Source organism: Neomonachus schauinslandi, chromosome 3, assembly GCF_002201575.2.
Source record: "Neomonachus schauinslandi chromosome 3, ASM220157v2, whole genome shotgun sequence".
Lineage (NCBI taxonomy): Eukaryota > Metazoa > Chordata > Mammalia > Carnivora > Phocidae > Neomonachus > Neomonachus schauinslandi.
The window spans coordinates 64,264,228-64,282,420 of NC_058405.1; the positions used below are offsets into that span (position 1 = coordinate 64,264,228).

Here is an 18,193-nt window from a genome sequence, read left to right on the forward strand (position 1 = left end):
TTTCACTGTTTCCATCTTCCAAAAATGTCTATTCATGTCTTGTGTCCATTTTTTAATTGGAGTATTTGTGGTTTTTTGGTGTTGAGTTGAGTAAGTTCTTTATATGTTTTGGATACTAAACCTTTATTGGATATGTCATTTGTAAACATCTTCTCTCATTCAACTGTATCTTTATATCTTTTAATTCTCAGTTTAGTGCCCAAAGACAGTAAAGTTTCAATAAAGTTTCCAAGGAGGGGTTGCCTGGGTGGCTCATTCGGTTAAGTGTCTGACTCTTGATTTTGGCTCAGGTCATGATGATAGGGTTGTGAGACTGAGCCCCACATTGGGCTCCGTGCTGGGCATGGAGCCTGCTTAAGATTCTCTCTCTCTCCCTCTCCTTCTGCCCCTCCCCTCTCTTTCTTTCTCCCTCTCTTAAAAATAAAATAAAAAATAAAGTTTCCATGGATGAATACATGAGAGAATAAGTAACTTAGAAATAACACTTCTAAGTATCTGAGTTTGTTATTATATTCAATAATGGGATATTGGAATAAAAGATTCATGTCTTTTTTTTTTTTCTTAACTTACCAGAAGCTCTAATTAAGCCATAATTTCATTTCATATATGTAAGTGAATGTCTTACAAACCCAATGTAAAGTGATCATTTAGTACTGCACAATTATGGTTCCCACTTGTAGTTCTAGTAGAGTGGAGTGAAGGATGATGTAGTAGAACACTTATTTACTGTGATATTTTCATTCATTCTGGCTATTTTGTGAGAAATTTTACACTGTCTTTTAGGGTAGCTTACATAGGATCTTCTGCTAGAGGAAAGAAACACCCACTTTTTAAAATATTTGCCATGATGGAGGTACTTCCCTATCTAGGAAAACCAATTTTAGAAAAAATGTTATGTTACATTCCATAGTAAAAATAAGTATGTTTACACTTAGAGCATATTGCCTCTTTCTGGCATGAATAAGATTTGGACTGACTTCAAGCTTAGACAGATGTTCTTCCAAATATTTTCTATCAAAAGGAAGATGGTGAAATGCTTGATCAGTTGAAGTGTGGTGAAATCAATTGCTTGCTATTGTATATATTATTTATTAGTATTGATTACTCTTCATAAATTTGAAATATTGAAATTTTTTATTTTCTTTAAAGAGTTGATTGATTTTTAGTTTAAGAAAATCAAGCCATGGACACCTGGTTGGTTAAGTCAGTTGAGCACTGGACTCTTGGTTTCAGCTCAGGTCATGATCTCATGGGTCGTGGAATCTAGCCCCGTGTCAGGCAGATAAATATTAAATGCATGGGATGATAATAGATTATTAGAAATTGGTTTTCTCATAAACTCTGAACCTAGTTAATCAACATCTCTCTAATAGTCTGAAAATTAATTTTATAAAATTAACTAATATTTTTTGCATTAAAAAATAAGACTATATACAGATCATTACACTTTTATTATATATATCATGGAATAAATATGCCAAATTACCTTTGTCTTAATTTAAGGAAATTTAAGTTCTTTTTAAACAAATAAAATATTGACGAATTTTTTTCATGACTTTACACCTAGCAATTTTTCCAGGTAGAAATTCAGTAAAACTAAATATGATCACCATCAAATGAATACCTGGGTATCAACCACTTACTGTATATCATATGACATTTCCATACTAACAACCCTGCATGTGGGCAATATCCTCTACCTTGACTGATAGAGAGACTAAGTCTCTGGGAAATGAAGTAGCTAATCTGAGTTTAAGAGAAAGAAGATTTCAGTGGCAGAGAGCTGTAATTATAATGTGTCAAACATCTGGCTCAAAGTAAGAAAAGCAGTATTTATAGATATTCCAATTTCTGATACTATGTAGAAAAAATATTTGATTGATGGAAATATTTTTTCACTTTTCATCTAAATTTTCCATCAGTGCATACAGAGAGCCTACAAGGTTTTTAATATCATGGCACTTTTGAATTCTGATTTTGAATAGAAAATTCACCACTAAAATATGAACCCCCAGCTTCACTTTCACGATGATTTCAATAAATCAGCAGCTGCTTACAAAATAATAAACTGTTTTACCTGAAGGGGTGTGGGATTGTATCTATTACAATCTGAGTAGATCTTGGTAGTTTAAATCCTCAGTTTTCCTTAATGCAACGGGGTCCCCAAGAAGCAGAAAAATTTACCAGAGATCTAAGAGCTGTTTGTAATAGAGCCAAAGTCAAATGGAGGATTTGATGAAATAGTCAATAGTGCGTTCTCATTTCTTAAATCAATACTTTCAATTAGTTTAGTCCAACTCTTAGAATAACAGGAGACCTGATTTAAAGAAAACTTGTTTTAATTAAAGCTTAAATGAAGACTTGATGGAAAATAAGCTGTGCCACTTATGTAAATAACCCTATCATATCTGTTAAGCATCCAAAGCATATAGCTAATTGAATTTAAAAGAAAATGTTAACGTGCCTGTTGATAAAAGTTAGTCTTAAATAGTTCAATTCCAATATACTGAAAAGATGAACTTCTAGGATGAGTATTTAAAAATCATAATACAGCTTTATATCTTTAAAAATGATCACAATGTCATAGTACTAATAACTGTACAGAGTAACAGAATTCTCTGAACAGCAAATCTATCATAAATTTGGACAATAACCAAATAACCTGGAAAAACTGCTTTGCCAAATAAATTTGATCTTTTAAGTTGCTATGGTAATTACTATACTTGTTGGAGGTATTTAGGAGATGCTAAATTCCTTGTGCATAATGAAACTTTATGAAGAGTATTCTAAGCATTCTAGTTTAAAAAAAACTAATTTGCCTTTGATCTGCATAACTGATGTTTGAGTTCAGTGTAGAAATAAACTTAGTTGATTCTAAGGACGTGAAAAGATTGAGTAAAAGATTTAAAAGTTCAAGACAAAAGGAAGAGACTGCATTTTACAACATTTATACCTTCTACTTTTCTGTTAACTATAGAGTGCTTGTAGAATGTTAAATACTCAATCTGAATTACTCTCCAGAAATAGTAAAGGAAGTAAGAATTGTCATGCCACACAGTCCTACTGAGCTTTAACCTTCTGTGCTCAATTTGGCACTGAGAGTGAAACCCACGCTTAATTACTTACCATTGCTATGTCTTTTTTTTTTAAAGATTTTATTTATTTATTTGAGAGAGAGAGAATGAGAGACAGAGAGCACGAGAGGGAAGAGGGCAGAGGGAGAAGCAGACCCCCCGCTGAGCAGGGAGCCCGATGTGGGACTCGATCCCGGGACTCCAGGATCATGACCTGAGCCGAAGGCAGTCGCTTAACCAACTGAGCCACCCAGGCGCCCCCATTGCTATATCTTACATGAGTGTAGGAGTGCTAACAGCACTGACTCCATCCTTGGCCCTCCATCTTGTTCTCCACACTGGTGCACAGAGGTCCCCACTTGAGATAGCAACCTTATGACCTCACCATCATGCCCCTCACTCCATACAAGCTTGGGATTAACATCTGGACTGGGCAGAGAAGAGAGGCAGAGAATAGCTGTGTAGGGATCTTCCACCCACCCATTGCCCCTGTCAGTAAATTACCCTGAATAAAACTCTGTGTAAAAGGTGTGGAGTGGCTTGCTTTGTTTTCCTGTATTAAAGCAACTTCTCAGTATAAAGGATACATTATTGACCCTCCTCCACCTTCTCACAATGAGCAAAGGACTAAATTATGTTATCTTTTCTTGGTTGCATCCATGGTGAATTGAACCAGGTTACCTGAGAGGCTGAGACTAGAGAATGGGCAGGGAGAGATTAGGTGCCTAGAACTTGCCATGGGTATTTTTCTTAGATACAACTGAGCAGGCCTCTGTGAACCTGGAAATATTCCTTAGCAGGTGAAGCACCAGTGGAGGTGTGACAAATAGGATTCCATTACCTTCAGTACCAATCAATACCACAACCAAGACTCAATTTGCAAAGAAGCCCAAGACCTGAGGGATGGACTAACATTTAGGGAAGGTCCAGCAGTGTTGGTAAGGACTCAAAAGAATTCTCTGAGAGCTAGTAGTGAGGGTACTAAGATTCAGAATTAGGAGATCCACTCACTACACAGGTAATGCAATCACAAGAATTAGGGGATCCTGATAAAAACCAGTTGCTGAGAAACTAAATGGCCATTCAATAGCAGAGTAAGGGCAAAATGTGTAAATATAGGATAAGAAAAAATGAACATAAGGTCAGGAACACATTTATCAAGCCCTTGTGATTTTTTTCTGGTTATTTTATCTCAATATCCATCCCAAGGGACACTAATAATAGTGTTTACCCCAAGGGGTTTTCCTAAGAATTAATTGACTTCATACATGTAAAACTTGAGCTAGGCTTGGTATGTACGGAGTTCAGTAAGTGATGTTGTTTTTGTTGCTATGTTGTTTTGTTGTTTTAAGGGACTGGGGTTTCAGATAGAATCTTAATCTCTGGAGATCTAATAAGGCAAGAACAAAATTCCTAGGAACATGAAGGAACCAGCTTCATTCAGAAGCAGCCCTAATAGAACTATGGTTCCCACCTGCCTAGACCAAAAATTGGTTGGGAATGTGGGATAGAATCTAGCCTGAGGGTGTTTACCACATCTGATTTGCCACTGAAACCATTAGTATTTTCATTGCTTATCTTTTTTGCTGCAGCTTCTGGATGTAATACTTGATGGCTGTGTGACCTTGCAGAAATTTTTAAACTTTTCTGAGCCATAGAAACTTGGCTTTTCCTGTGACTTCGTGTAGTTCTTTCATATTCCCAAATTAATGCAATCACTTAAAAGAACAGCATTTGATAGAAAATATAATAAGGGTCATTAATTGATACAGAACAAAATTGGGATAACAAAAATTCTAAAAGATATAACAGGAAAGTCATTGTGTAAAACTGTGACCACTTATTCTAAGTGTGGAAACTAGAATAGAATGGGGAGTTTTTCTCCTCTCCATGCCTTTAAAAATGATGTTTCCTCTTCCTAGAATTCCTTGTTTCTATATAGTCACTGGTGAAATAACACTCAAATATTTAGGTAAAAGCCCGCCTCCTCTAGCAACCATCTTGTCACCCTCCCATGGCATGCCTACAATAATGGCTTTGTCTTCTGAATCCCAAGGAAATATTATATAAATCTATAATCTATCCTGGAGAATTTACCACATGGTATTTATTACTGGTTATAGACAAAGCTCCTTCTCCACTTGATAGCGTTCTCCCTGAGGTCAAGGATTTCTTGCTGTTGTTTTAGCAGCTCTACTGAGATCTAATTTACATACATAAAAAATTCACCCATTGGGACTGTGTTTTACTTGACTTTATATTCTCAGCCTACAAAATAGTCTTGATCTGATACAAAATAAGCTGTAATAAATCTTTTTTGAATCCTCCAACCAACATATGGAGGAATAAAGATTTCTAGCTGTCATGAAGCAGATGTGAAACTGATGCACCCTAGTGACCTAATTTGTCTTATAATTGAGACATTTGATCAGATTGTCCTCTGCCACTCCACTCACTTCATGTACTTTTCCTTTTAAAAATATGCCCTCAGAGGAGAGGATATTTCTTCACCAAAGGTGACCCCTTGCCTGAAACTGCAGTGGACTAATAAAAATAAATTAGCTTCAGGATTTACAACTTGGAACCTTGATAATAGCTTCACCGTGGTATTTTCAGTAACCGGAAATATGGAGAAAAACAATCTCTTTTTCTTTTTACATCAGGACAGGTTGTTTTAGGAATATAGAGAACAATGGATTTGAAAAGATTCATGGATTCAGCCTGTAAAAACACACAAAAATTATATATATCAGACATTACCCCAAAATGCTAAGACCTCTCATAGTAATGTTAAAATGGTTATTCTATGGCAGATTATAAATCAATAAGTAGGAACACTGTTTCCTGCTTTTATATTTCCTCCAAATGCTTCAAATAAAGGTTATATGAAAAATTAATGTCATATAATAACCACCCCACTTAGGGAAAAAAAAAACAATATAGACTGTCTTATTTACAGGTATAACAAATAAAGATATGTGTGGGGATTTGTAAAATTGTATTCTTAATAAGAAAATTCTAGCTCCAGCATAATGATAAACCTATGTATTTTCATTATCCAAACAAAAAATATATTTTTGCTTAATAAAAAATAGTACTTTGTAAAAATAAAAATAATCAAGTTAACTTCATAATATAATTAATATTTAGAGTGAAATCTACAAAGGAAAATTCTAAAAACTGTATGATATTCAATAACTGAATTGCTCTTTGTGGTTACCATAAAATAAACAGATTTGAAACTATTTCTTGTAGTTGTGTTTATCTGAACAAGTAATATATTTTGGAAATAGCTTCCTTGGAAACCTCAGTGGTATGTAATGAAACAGCCAATCTTTGACCAAGAGCAGGAAAATCATGTATCAAAGCAGAATGCAAATACCCTAATATTTATAAAAATTAAGTAAAAAATTATAGAGCTTCACGGAAATATGAATATCATCTTGTACAACTTTGATGGAAGAATAAAAAGTGACAAAGCTAAAAATGTGTTCAAGGTCACATGGTTTATTGGCAGAGATAATGACAAATCAGAGACTAATAGAATCATAGAGCCTAACCATCATAGTCATTAAAGATTATCCAATTTATCCATCTGTTTAGTTCCTGAATCTTCTCTACAACATTCCCATAAGTTGTTCAGTGTTTGAATACTGTCAGCAACAGGGAGTTTACTAGCCCTTGAGGTAAGCATTCAATATTTGAACAAATCCTACTATTGAGTGACCACCATTTTGTTGAGAAGAAAGCTTTTTCTTCATAATTTCTACCTCTTGGTCTTAGTTCTGGTTTTTGGAGTTGTGAAAAACATGTCAAGTACCTTTTAAACATAAGAGTCCTGCTAATTATTAAGGACAGCAGAATGTTACTTTTTATAAAATAAACTTTTACTTTGTGATTAAAGACTTTTTTATTAAAACCATTGTATTCTCTGGGCGCCTGGGTGGCTCAGATGGTTGAGCGTCTGCCTTCGGCTCAGGTCATGATCCCAGAGTCCTGGGATCAAGTCCCGCATCGGGCTGTCTGCTCCTTGGGAGCCTGCTTCTCCCTTTGCCTCTCTCTCTCTCTCTGTCTCTCATGAATAAATAAATAAAAATCTTAAAAAAAATAAAATAAAATAAAACCATTGTATTCTCTTTATCAAAAACCTAGAAAGTGTAGGCCAGAACAGAAATCACCAATTACCCACGGGTCGACTTTCTTAAATGTGAGTGTAGTTACCTCCTTCTTATAGGTTTTATCATCATTGCAGATGCTAATCTTTATTGTATTGAAAATTTTATCCATAATTAGCACTTACCATAATGATTTTTTTGTGTGACATTAAGCTTTAATACATATTATTTTAATAGCTACACATTTTTTTTTTTTTAAAGATTTTTATTTATTTATTTGAGAGAGAGAGAATGAGAGAGAGCGAGTACATGAGAGGGGGGAGGGTCAGAGGGAGAAGCAGACTCCCCGCCGAGCAGGGAGCCCGATGCGGGACTCGATCCAGGGACTCCAGGATCATGACCTGAGCCGAAGGCAGTCGCTTAACCAACTGAGCCACCCAGGCGCCCAATAGCTACACATTTTTATTAAATAAATATTCAACTCTTAATTGAACTAGCTGATAATTATTGGCTTTTGAATCTCTCCAGTTTTTTCCAATAATAGATAAGTTATTTTTCCTTTTGTGCATACATCATTGCCTATCTTATAAATTAAAACTCCAGGATAGATTTCTGGAAGAGATATTCCTAGAGTGAAGGGCTTGAACCTTTCCAAAGACTGATACACATATTTCCAATTCCGTTTCAGTTTAAACTATCACCAACAACTTACAAGAGAAGTATTTTCACTGAATCCTTCCTGGTATTGGCTCTTCTTTTATATTTAATCTGACCACATTTGGCATGTAAGATGTTTTATCATGCTGGTAAGCTTCTCAGTTTTAGAGGTCAGAAACGTAGAATGCATTTTTTTTTTACAATTTTATTTTTTATTATTTGAGAGAGAGAGCACGAGTTGGGGGAGGAGCAGAGGGAGAGAAGCAAACTGCCCACTGAGCAGGGAGCCCAATGAGGGGCTCCATCCCAGGACCCTGAGATCACAACCTGAACTGAAGGCAGACACTTAACCAACTGAGCCACTCAGGTGTCCCTAGAATGCATTTTCAGATGATATATTCCATGTATATTTCTTTTTCTCTGAGGGGGCTGTTCTTTTTACTCTTTGAATCTTAGTGGTTTTCTATTTAATAAACTCTTTTCAGTCATATGTATTTTGAATAATTTCCCTTATTTTGCTTTTTAACTTTACGTATTATGTGTGAATATTAAGATATTTTGAATTCTATGTATCCATGTCTTTCTTATAGTCATTCCTCCATTGTTTTTTGCTTAGAAAACTCATCCCTATTGAAATTCCATTTGTTTCAATATTTCACTTTTGAATTCATTTAGAATCCTTTCATGGTGTTCCAAAATAATTATTTCCAAAATTTTTAACCAGTCGTGTCAGTATTATTTATTCTTTTTTCATTCCCTGCACTGATTTGGCATGCTTCCCTGTTGAAACACTATTATACAGTATATGTTCAAGTATCTTTCTCACACACACACACACATCCCACCACTACCACCAACAGCAGTAACATCTAAGCCACATGGTATCTTTTCTTACCTCTTGCCATAATCTAATTGGTATTTTTAAAAAATAAAGCAGTCATATATTTAGCCAAAATTCTATATGTGCATCCAAATTTAAGCATTTTTATATTATTTTTGCTATCACTGAAAGATTTATTTCTTTTTCTTTTGGGCTAGAGACTTAACATTACCACCATGAGAGTACCTAGACACACGCTGGCACACACGTGTACGTATACGCACACACAATTTCAGAGACTAAAGGTTGGCTATGGATTGTAGGATCCGAGTGTGGTAGGGTACTTTGATTACATTTTCTGTTGAATACGTCATTTTTGAAACTAGGTTAGTTTGTCTTTCTTTGTCTAACTTTGTAAATTACTTATTTGGGACATGCATTGTTTTTCCCCACATTTTTTCTTAATGTTGCTTTCTTTACCATGTTATGCTTTCATTGTCAATAAGCTCAGTAGCTACATCTTTGACACAATGAAAGAAGTACAAATATTTCTGGGATAGTAACAGCAATATGTATACATACATCCTTGTCACAAAATGGCATACATATTCCTCAAAAACTTCAAATTCTACAAAATTATGGAGAAAATAGAGATACGGGAAAGACAGGGTAAGATTACTTGAAATATATTCAATACTATAATAATATAAACATATTAATAAACTCAGTAAAATATGAGCAGACATTTAAATCCCCATCAGCATCGTACCACCATCAGAGTCCGAGAGTTTTGCATTCTTAATCACAGGGGTTAATGTTTCCTCTTTCCTGATAGAGACTCTTAATGGTACTCATTTGGTTTACTGGAAGATGATCTCTTAGTTTCCACTCTTGCACAATTCCAAATCAATTAACAACCCAAGTGACCTTTACTTTTTTTTTTTAACATTTTATTTGTTTGAGAGAGAGAGAGCACAAACTGATGGGGAGGGAAGGAGAGCACAAACTGATGGGGAGGGGCAGGGGGAGGGAGAGAAACAGACTCCCCACTGAGCAGGGGTTTGATCCCAGAACCCTGAGATCATGACCTGAGCCGAAGGCAGACATGTAACTGACTGAGCCACCCAGGCGTACCCCCAAGTGACCTTTAAAAATGGAAAGTGGATCAAGTCACTCCCCAGCTCAAAGCCCTTCAGTAACTTCTTATTGTGCTTAGAATACATTGTGCAAGACTGTTGAATCACAGATCTGTACCTCTGAAACAAATAATACAATATATGTTAAAAAAAAAAAGAAGAAGAAGAAGATAGCAGGAGGGGAAGGATGAAGGGGGGGAGACAAACCATGAGAGATGATGGACTCTGAAAAACAAACTGAGGGTTCTAGAGGGGAGGGGGGTGGGAGGATGGGTTAACCTGGTGATGGGTATTAAAGAGGGCACGTTCTGCATGTAGCACTGGGTGTTACACGCAAACAATGGATCATGGATCACTACATCAAAAACTAATGACATAATGTATGGTGATTAACATAACAATAAAAATTAAAAAAAAAAAAGAATACATTCCAAAATCCATGCCCCACATTCTGGGCTACAAAGTCACCTCCTCCACTCTTCCCCTTACTCTCTATACTCCAGCCAAACTGGCCCCCTTCCATACTCTAGAATGTTCCTCCTGCCTTACAGTCTTCTCACTTTCAGATCCCTTTAACAGAATGGTTTTCTCTGCACTTTTTACATTTTACATAGCTAGCATTTCATCATCTTTCATGTCACAGAGAGGCCACCCTTGACCACCCTACCTCATGCAGCTCTCCATCTCTTCCCCTCCTGCCATGCTTCTTCATAACCTCTCACCATTTGTTTCCATTATAACCTTAACAAAATTTTAATTGTTCTGTTTTCCCCTTTGCTTTTTTAAATTTTTGTGGGTCCTTTCCAATTGATCATAGGCTCTATGAGTGCAAAGATCTCAGCTTTCAATCACCATGGTATTGCCAATATTTGGTACACACATTTTGACGCATAGATGTTCAATCAGTATTTTATTCATCCAACAAATATTTATTGTGTACTTCTTATACACCAGACTTTTTTTTGCACCTCACATATATCAAATGAGTAAAAGAGATAAAAATCCTTAACTATTTAAAGAATAAAAAATATATTTTTTTAATTCTATACTTTCTGTATATTGATCTTATCAAATATGGTCTTTGTGTGAAAAATCTTCTGAGGCTGTATGCATGAGACTGATTTTATTTCTTCCTACATCTAAATAATTTTAGTAAGTTATGAAATTCTAGCTTCAAACTTCTGTTTTATTGGGGGAGGAGGTTGCTTCCATATTTTCTAAAAATACCTCATTATCTTCTAGTCCCCAAATTTGCTGTTAAGAGGTCTGATGTTAGGGGCACCTGGTGGCTCAGTCGGTTAAGTGTCCACCTCTTGTTTCAGCTCAGGTCATGATCTCATGGGTTGTGGGATTGAGTCCCACATCAGACCACTCACTCAACAGTCAGCTTGAAGATTCTTTCCCTCTTCCCCTCCCCCAGTCTCTCTCTCCTCCACTATCTCTCCAAAATAAATAAATAAATCTTTTAAAAAAGAGGTCTGATATTAATCTGATTCTTTATTTGAATGCCCTTCTGACAATTTTAGGTAATAGCAGTAAGAGGCATTTTCCAGAGCTGTGAGCTATATATGTGTTGAATTATACATTAGAGTTTTAATTCTTCATCTTCAGCTTTACCCCCAAGCTAACAAAAGCTTGGGGGTAAAGATATTCAGAGAAGAAAAATAGGTAAAAATTAAAGCATTTCACACAAGCTTAATGACTGTTGACTGGAAGTCCAGTTATTCACTGTTGCATTTAATGGGCCACCAAGAGCTAAACCAATTTTAGACAAGCGATTAAAGCAATTTGGCTCTGATAATTTTATTCCTTTACCTAAAATGGCAGTGGAATAACTCTAAAAGTATGGTCAGTAATTCATTGATTCATCAACAGTTTTTGGCATTTACCATTTGCTTAGCACTGTGGATGCAAAACTGTGTAAGTCACAATTTCCTATACAGTAAATAAGAAAAGTTCTAAATCTAAGAGGTCCACAGAGTTTATGAAGACCCATAAAAAAGGCCATATAACCCTTCCTTAAGAGGAAGTGAAGAAAAATCCTCAAGGCTATGATACTTCACAGGTTTTAAAACTTGGCAGGAGCTGCCAGAGGCTCAAGGGGAGGAAAGGTATTCCTGTTGTAAAGAACAGTATGAGAAAATGCTTAGAGCTGTAGTAGCGAAGTAGTTTGTTAGTGTAAAATGTGGTTTTCCACGATCAATCTTGGGAAATATGTCTAAGAAGGCACTTAGAAACCAGATCATGGAGTCTGGTATTCCGTAATAATGTCAGTCTGTTTTCCTGTGAATGATTATCCGTCACTTAAGAATTATAAAAGAGTAAAAAAAAAAAAAAAAAGAATTATAAAAGAGTGATTTGATCATATTTACATTTTGGCATGATTAGGTATGTGGCATTGTGGAGGCTAAATAGAGAGGATATAAGAATAATATCAATGAGATGATTTAGAAGGATATTGGCATGACTATGTAAAAGACAATGAGGAGATAAAGTTAGTCAACAGTATGCACAGGAAATGCTACAGAGCAGTTGAAATATGGCGAGTAAGACTTAAGAAATGATCCTTACTGTTAATGTTAGTTGACTTACATTTAAATAGCCACTCATAGTGACTAATGAGTACCACATTGGACAGCACAGGTCTAGAACTTTAGAGAAGTATGGCCCATGAGCATGGATTTTAGAACATATTTAAACATATGGCATTTTTAAAGACATATATGGGTTTTATGGAACATTTCAAATAATAAGCAATAGATTAGAGTAGCTAATGAGAATGACAGTTGGAGGAAAGAGCCATGAGCGGAATAGGCTGGTAGTAACATTTAACATTTAGGCTTTAGATGGAAGGAAAAGAAGCTGGAGGAACTATGTAGCGAGAGGTCATATTGAGGTTGAAGGTAGAGCATTAGAGAAGAGTATCCTAGAACTCAAGGCGGGGATGTTTTATTTACAAAGGCTTAGTCACAGGAGGCTGCTAGAAAGCCAAGTATTATGTGGCCTGAAGAGCACCAAAATGTATCTGGCAACTAGCAAGACATGACTGACTTTAAGAAAAATATTTATTCCATGATGGCGATAAATACCATGTTGGAGTGAATGAATAAATGGCAGATAAGCTTAAACCTTATAAAATAAAGAAAACCAGAGATGAGAGAGAGAGAATTGCCGAAGATAATTAGAATTTTAAAATAACTAGGTGAAAATTAAGTACACTTGTAATTTGAGAAGAGTTTGGTTTGCAGAGAGAAGTTTAAGATCTGAGAGAGGGCGGGGATTGATGTGAAGTTTTAGAGCGATGGCAAAGGCTGAATCTTCAGGCAGCCGGAGAGAGGATATCTTTTCCTCTGAAATTTCAGGGGAAGACAGAAATAGATGAATGCGCACACACTAACTCTTGGGGTGAAAATTCAAACGTTGACAGCCATATGTATTTTCAAAACATGTTTTCTAAATCCCCTGAGATAAAAATCAAGATAAATAAAATTTTTGCCCTGCAAATGCATTCTTCTAGGTGTGTGTTTTTGTGTTTTGTTTTGTTTTGTTTTAATAGGGATACTTAGGGCTTAATTTTAAGTTTAGTGCTTGTTAAATCATAAGGGCTTCAATTTTAAAAATAAGCATAATCCCGACTTCCTCCGTTAAAATCTTAGGATGTCATAATATTTAGTTAGTAAAGTGTTTTTCCTTTCATTAAGTAATATAACATGAACTTCTTGAAATTCACAGAAGTATCCTTAAAACCCTTCAGAGGAATTTAGTAGTTCATTGTGCTTTTACAGAGAGAGAGAGAAGAGAGAATTTTGTCAGTTAGGTTTTGGTCAAGCTAAGTCACAAAGCATTTCAATGAATTATGTGGCACTTTTGGTACAAGACTTACAACTACTGAAATGTGCATACAGTACCCTGCCTGAGGAAAGTAGGAAAGGGTCTGGAATTCAGAATAGCAAAAATCAGAACATTTGGCGTTTTTGTGGAGTATGTATCATGTCAAAGATTAGAGATAATGTACTGTACCAGTAGACAAAAAGAACTCTGAATTGGATTGAATGCGAATAAATTATCTTGGAAAATGTCATTTCATATAAGAGGACAGAAAAAGTACAAAAGCAATTTAAATATGTGTACTAGTATCCTAACAAAAAAATGGGAGTCAAATTTCTCACTGAGCCATGAAATCACACCTATAAACATGAATCTTTTGACAGTTAACCATTGCAAAGGGCATTGCTTTTTATTCCCTGGTTTACTGTCAAAGATTCACATTTACAAGTGTGATTTCATATATATATATGAAAAATTTATTTAACTTTAATAATGTCTACTCAAGAGTGGAGATTTCTGTATATTTTCTTTGTGTTGTTTGGAAGCCCACTGTTCTTTCCGCTGTACAACTAAGTCCATCTCCAAGAAATATGCCTTCTAATTCATATAAAGATGTAGGACCTTTGTTTTTCTGTTTATGTGGCTTAGATAATTGTGGTTCTCACATCTAGTGACATTTTTTTTTAAAGATTTTATTTATTTATTTGATAGACACAGCGAGAGAGGGAACACAAGCAGGGGGAGTGGGAGAGGGAGAAGCAGGCTTCCCGTGGAGCAGGGAGCCCGATGTGGGGCTCGATCCCAGGACCCTGGGATCATGACCTGAGCCGAAGGCAGACGCTTAACGACTGAGCCACCCAGGCGCCCCTCTAGTGACATTTTTAAAAAATTTCTCTTGATGGCAAGGTGTAGCTCTCTCCAGCTTTGTGATTGTTTTAATTCCCAACACATTTACGGAAACTAAAATTTAGGTTAATTAGAAATTCACACACAAAATTTGAGTTTTTTCCCATCACTTCCCATCTCTCTTCTGAGTCTTTGAAATGTAACTTGATGAAACAGTCATTTCACTTCTGGATGGTATGTTATAAAGGGGGCATTGAAATAAATTCTGTGATTTCATGGGGGAAAACATCTTTTCCTCCCCAGAAAGCTCATTCTGAAAGTGCAGGACCAGGAACAGGCTTTTATTCACACACTTTAGGTCAGGATCTTCGCTGTACTGAGCCTCCTGTTCTTTCACAGACTTTCTATCCAACAGCAATTCCAGAGTCTCTGACCAGTGTGTCAGCTCAGGAACTCCATCAGCCTTAGCACCTTGCACTCACTATTACATTCATCTTTCACAGTTTCAAGAAGCTAAACTTGATTTTTGTCCTTCTATTAGTAGTATCCCTGCATCTCAAGTAATCTAGTACAGAAACTTGTCTAAAAATTACATAATCTTCCTTACTCTTTTAAAGTTTTAGCCAGAATTGTTTTATGTGTGTGTGTTCTATAGTCCATTGTAAATAATTAAATTTCATTTATTTAACGTATTTAAATTCTTAACATATTTAATATATTTCAAATCTGCCTATCCTTCCCAATTCACATCGGGTTTTATATTTGTTTCAAATCCGAGAAATTGAAAGAGGACAGTACCATTAATAGAAGATATTTTTCAGCACTAACTCTGATTCTTCTCACTCATTCCATTGATAGCATTGTTTGCCTCACTTTATGGATGGCGAAACAGGTTCCTGAATGTAAGGTCTCATGCCCAGTTCACATTTTAAATACAGTGTTGACTAGAATATGTCTTCCTTTCAGGGAAGTCTCACATTTTAACCCATCCTTATGGAGTTTACATTTATGACAGTTATCTGGATTAAATGAAACGGATTTAAATAAATCTAATTTCTCATTATCTATCCTCCTGTCCCCCAACTTCTCCAGTACCTTCTATGTTGTCCACCAATCCCTTCATTGTCACCGACATCCTGAGATTTGGAAAGGCAAGCTATGCTCACCACTATACCACCAACGCACACCATCCTGCACTTTAAACACAAGAAGTCAAATGCTATTTACTGTCGGGCGCCTGGGTGGCTTAGTCAATTAAGTGTCTGCGTTCTGCTCAGGTCGTGATCCCAGGGTCCTGGGATGAAGCCCCACCCCCATGTGTGGCTCCCTGCTCAGTGGGGAGAGTCTGCTTCTCCTTTGCGCTCTTTCTCTGCCCCTCCCCTGGCTCGTGTACATGCTCTGTCTCTGTCTCTCTCTCTCTCAAATAAATAAATAAAATCTTTAAAACAAAAAAAAATGCTATTTACTATCTAATCCTTTATTTGATATTATCACTAATAGAATGAGTAAATGAAATAAAAATAAGATAAAAATATTCGATCCTCGGGCGCCTGGGTGGCTCAGTTGGTTAAGCGACTGCCTTCGGCTCAGGTCATGATCCTGGAGTCCCGGGAACGAGTGCCGCATCGGGCTCCCTGCTCGGCAGGGAGTCTGCTTCTCCCTCTGACCCTCCTCCCTCTCATGTTCTCTGTCTCCTATTCTCTCGCTCTCAAATAAATAAATAAAATCTTAAAAAAAAAAAAAAATTCCATCCTCTAGGCTGATTCCTAATCTTGACTGAGTCACAATTCAAAGTTCTGCTACTGTGTGCGTGTGTGTGTGTGTGTGTGTGTGCATGCCTTCATTTTAACCTGTATTTTTGGTAAGCTACCTTCAAACATTAGTCTTAAGCAAAACAATTACTGGTGGCAAAACTTGAATTCAACTCTAAAAAGGAATATTTATATATTTTTCCAAGAGTCTTGGGTAAGGACAAAGTGAGGAATTAAAGAGCATATACTGTTGAAATAGAACATATATGCCACTTATCATTATGAAACATTTACATTGTAGTCCTGGTAAAATTACAGCGTGAAGCCCATTGACATTGGTTCCACATGCTCTTACAGATGCTGACATGGATTGGGAGGGAAGTGCTGTTGTTCCAGATCAGAAAATTATAATGAGATATGTAGCATCATAATGATCTTGGTTTATTATAGTTTTAGTTATACAAGAAGAATATTAAATTGTCCTTGTTATCCCATAATATAAATCTATAAATTCTCTCCTATGATTCTAGTGAGTTAAAGCATCTCTAAATACTGAAATTATAATCAAGCTTCAAGCAAGTAACTTGCACACTTCAAATTAATAGATTTGAACACCAGTATCACTCTTCATTTTTCTCTAAAAAAATTAATATTGCCATTTAAAGAATTCACAACACCCCCTGTCTGCGGTTGTGGAAATGAATGTATATCATGCTCTGTAGTTGGTCATTATACATCTAAAACACCAAGACTAGGGGCGCCTGGGTGGCTCAGTCGTTAAGCATCTGCCTTCAGCTCAGGTCATGATCCCAGGGTCCTGGGATCAAGCCCCGCATCGGGCTCCCTGCTCAGCGGGAATCCTGCTTCTCCCTCTCCCATTCTCCCTGCTTGTGTTCCCTCTCTCGCTGTGTCTCTCTCTCTGTCAAGTAAATAAATAAAATCTCTAAAAGTTAAAAAAACACCAAGACTAATAAAATGTGAAATATTTGAGAAAAATATTCTGGATTATGAGATTCTTACATTTGCTTCATCTATGAAGGGGCCTTAATAAACTACTAAATCTAATAATCTAATAAAAACCAGAAAGGAACAAATTATGAAAAAAAAGTTTTATATATTATATCTTGAACCTAGATATTTGAGAAATCGTGATTAATAATCTGAACATCAAAAAGTGAAACAACTACTTGGTAACTGAAATGCCTATTAAGTTGAGGGGGCATGCAAGCAATGTATAATTTCCCAAATTGAAAACATTACATTAAATATAATCACACTTGTTAATTCAACGCATGTTTAAAATAACCTTTAAAGTATTATTCAAATCAGGTTAATTTACTCATAAAATGATTAGGTCTGAAAAGATCAATTAAGATGAATATACATGTTCCGGTACCTAGAATCCCCCATTAATTTTAATTTAATAGTAAACGTATGTAAATAAACAAGTGAGTTGAATATAAATGACATAGAATAATAAAATAGTTCAGATCATAAGTATGAAATCAGGAACTAACAGCAATAAAAAATTTATATTCAAAACAATAGATTTTTCTGTAAAGTTGTATCAGTAGTATGATACTAAATCAATATAGTTTCCAGTGATTTTGTTCTTATCAATCTATCTTAAGATGATCTTTTATTTATTTAAAACAATTCCTTCATCTTCAACTGTATCTTTACTGTAACTTCCGAATAATACATTTTGCAATGAATACATTCCTGTCCTGCGCTTTATTGCTTCATGATATTAAGGTAATAGAATTAAGAAAATAGCATTTTCATAATAAACTCTTTCTATATTTACTCCATTTCTAAATTCTTCCTTTGGAAATTGAATTGCTTAGACTCATCTTGATCATTAATATCATCGGTTCTTTCCCCCTCAATGAATTCACTTACACACGGGAAAAAAAATTATACTCATCAGGCTCAGTATGATATTTTATTGACATTAATATTATTA

The 18,193-nt window shown here is 35.6% G+C and overlaps 1 protein-coding gene across 1 annotated transcript in view; it reads left to right on the top strand.

Moving 5' to 3' along the window:
• TRPC4 (transient receptor potential cation channel subfamily C member 4) overlaps window positions 1-18,193 on the top strand; it is a 193,936-nt gene that overhangs the window by 33,548 nt on the left and 142,195 nt on the right. The gene's annotated exons all lie outside the window — the stretch shown is intronic.